Below are 3,799 nucleotides of genomic sequence, written 5' to 3' on the forward strand. Positions count from 1 at the left end.
AGATCATGTTATCAGAGTGCCTGTTTCAGACATAATTTATTGACATTTTTCATAGAATATGTATGCTACCTTTCATATTGATTCATCCAATGATGGTTTATAACTGAATATTCTAAAAATATTAAAACTGGCATCTAAAAATAGAAATGAAAAACAGCAGTAGAAAACAGATTCATAACAACATCTAGGGCTTGGGTTTTTCTTTTAGATTTCAATCTTATTAAAAAGGATGTGACAAACCATCATTAGAAGCAATCTATCCTTCAAAAAAACAATGTAACGTGAGTCAAGCATAATTAAATTAAAAAAAAAAAACCTTGTACCCTCCCAATTCCCCAAGTTAAATACAAACAATAATAAAATAATTTAAAAACTCACACATTTCTCAAATCTTGTAAGATTTTTAGGGCAAAATCACTGAAGTCTCAGAAGACCTGGCAATATTCTAAGATACAGGGTGGTTTGGGAAATAAACCTACACAGTGAAATCCAGGGCAGAAATTATTGTTAACCTTTGAAGTAGATTGAGAGTTCATGACTGGGTTCCTAAGGCGACTCACAGTATTTATATGCAAGCAAAGACTTGAATTGGTTCACCCTTGTCCACATCTTCCTTTAGACCTGCAGTCAGCATGTAGTAGTCCTGAATAGCTGCTGAAGCTCCAGTGTCTAGTCAGAACTCACCACTGACACCGTCCTGCTCCCATATTCAGTTTTTCTGGCACTCAGTGCTAGACAGCTAAGTTTGCAACCCAGAATTTAATTTTTCCAAAATAGCCTCCAAGATCTTGCTGAACTACAACTCCCAGCATCCCTCATTATTGTCCACACTAGATCAGTTGCTGAGAGTTGCAGTTTTATAATCCCTAGAGGTTCCCTAGAATGATGCCAGACAATTAAGATTGATAGAGTCATGTTGTGTGAGATGGGCAGCTATATAAATATGATAAATAAATAAATAAAAATAAATAAAAGTCCACCAATATAAGATCCAATAGAATACTTTGCCAAGACTCTCCCTCTGTCAAGTTTGAAGCCAGGTTTACCCTGTATTTATAAGTATATGCACTGTCTAAGATTATTTTATTAAAATGATAATTAATGGATCAATGTGTATACATGTGTTGATATTTAGATTACCGCAACACGCTCTACAGGGGACTGCCCTTGAAGAGCATTTGGAAGCTTCAACTGGTGCAAAATGCAGCTGCATGGGTGATAAATGGTGCCGGATATGTGGCACATGCAACACCACTACTATGGGAGCTGCATTGGTTATCGGTGTGTTTCCAGGTGCAATTCAAGGTGCTGGTTGTCACCTTTAAAGTCTTGCATGGCTTGGGACCGGGTTATCTAAGGGATCGTCTTCTTCCAATAGTTTCTACCAGTCCAATTCAGTCTAAAAGAATGGGGATGCTACAGATCCCATCAGCCAAGGAATGTCAGCTGGCGGGGACTAGAAGGCGGGCCTTCTCAGCAGCAGCCCCTGCCCTTTGGAACACTCTTCCTTTGGGACTCAGGATGGCCCTGACCCTGCTAGCCTTTCATAAGGCTTTAAAAACCTGGCTATGTGCCCAAGCCTGGGGTCCTGAAAATGTTAAGGGCTCCATTACCTGGTTGCACTGTTGATTTTTATGTAATTTTTATGATAATTATCAGCTGCCTCTCTCTCGCTCTCTAATTCGTAATTTTTTTAATGGTTTAAATTACTGAAATTGTTTGCTGCCCAGAGTCACTTGGATTGAGAGGGGCAGCTATAAAAATTGCATGAATAACTAAATAAATAAATAAATTTAAAAACAAACCCAATTATAAAAATAGAGTGAGAATAATTCAGACTGATGAGAAGCTCTGGTTTTCAATTGTGTTTCATGTTTTGATATTCTGTTTTAATATAGAATACCTACAACCTTAATTAAATTGAAAAGTACTGTGCTACTTGTTGCTCCTGTTTTGGTCTTGAGATTAACTGCACAAAGAGCACATGTACCAGTGAACAAAAATTTCTTTAAAAGGTGTAATTCTTTGTGATACAAAACTTTTATTCTAACTTCCCCTTTTCGCCCAGCCAGTGTATCTTTAATGGTTGGTAATATGACTGTAATTAGCCACCTATTAAACTGAAATATCTATCTTTACGATGCATTATACCCAGGTATAGGATGAATTGGTGGCAAGTCGGAATGCAATGCAAAAATCCTTTAATATTCTTGCTTCCTTCCTTGCTCTAAAAAATCATTGTCCCCTAGCTCTGCTTTATAAGACATGTGTGTTTCTCCAAGTGTTGCTGAACTGCCACTCTCAGCATTTCTCATCACTGCTCATACTGGCAGTTATAGTTGAACATCTGGAGGGTGTAAGTTTCTAACTGCTCTACTAGTCTGACAACACCCAAGCTGAAAGAAAGCAGTGTCTAGTGAAATGGACTGGATGGTTGAGGACTGTATGTTTCAAAGTTGGCCTTGTGGATGAATTACTATACAATCTTGTGTTTGACAGAATGGTATAGCTCCAAATTAAACCCTAAGTTTCTGCTCATACTAAAGTATCTAAAGCAATGGGGACCATAGTCCTATTATCTTGATGCAGATTCTTACAAAAACTGAATCTGTCATTTCTGCAAATTGTGGGAGAGCTAAACACTATCATGGCTAGTTTGGTCCCAAAATTTGTTGCACTCCTGAATTTGTGAAACCTGATTTCAGCACTTCACTCATTATTGAGTCAATTGATTATTAATTTTTCATTCAAATCTCTGAACATAATAGTGCATTTGCGCTTGCCATATTCACTGTTTCCTTATTCTGAATCTGTAAACAACTGCTCCTAAATAGTAAATATGCATTCAAATTTGCAGAAAGGTGCCATGTTTAACTCTGTACTATATAGAGGTTGTATCAGTTTCCATTCACTTAGGGATTCACTGAAACATACAATTCAACCTGGGATGTTTAAACTTTTGCATTAAATTCTATGTTAGACCCTTTTTTTAATGTCTCAAGTGTAGGACTGTAAGAGGTCTCTGAACTTCAGGGCAAATCTCTCAGATGGGTTCCTCAAATGGTGAGAAAATTCAGGCACTGAGCCCATACCCCACCTCACCCCAAGTTGTGCCAGTCAAGAAGAGACAGGTGAAAGTTAAAATGACAGCTTCTTTTCACTGCTGGTGCAGAAGGGTCTAACTCGTTGCTACCATCTGGTGGTAATCCAGATTTTTGTAGCCCTATGTCATGCAATTAAGTTTCTTGAAGGTGTGGGACAAAGAGTGGGTAGCAATGGGGGAACAAGGCAGAATCACTAGCTCCTACAAGCTGAAAGTTAGCTGAATTCTCTGTCTTCAGGTACATTTTTCTCAAATTCTTTTTTAAAGTAGGAGTTTTATAAACTCCTGCCTATAATACTTAAAAATACTTCACAACAATTACCACTGTCTAAATGCACATTAATACAATGGGTTGGGTCTAGACTTAGTTAAAATAGACCTTTTACAAACACTGGGGCTTACATTAGGCATGACTTAAGTTCTATTGATTTCAGTGGATCTACTCTGAGTAAGCTTAGATTCAACCATATACAACATATAAAAAGAACACCTGGAAACATCTGATAGCCATGCTGCCACTGTTTGATGTAGTAAGATCTGCTCAGGGCAATATCAGAACTTGGTAGTGGCTGTTCTTTTTTCCAGAACATTTTATTTGGGGAATTTCTCTCTTGCCATTCATTACAGAATTTCAGAATTATCAAGCATTGGTTTTTTTCTTTGTTAACTTGAAGACCACAACATTAAACATAAAAG

This window comes from Python bivittatus, unplaced genomic scaffold (genome assembly GCF_059951505.1).
Source record: "Python bivittatus isolate LINGU-HERP-01145 unplaced genomic scaffold, Pbiv_v1 ctg000980_np1212, whole genome shotgun sequence".
Taxonomy (NCBI): Eukaryota; Metazoa; Chordata; class Lepidosauria; order Squamata; family Pythonidae; genus Python; species Python bivittatus.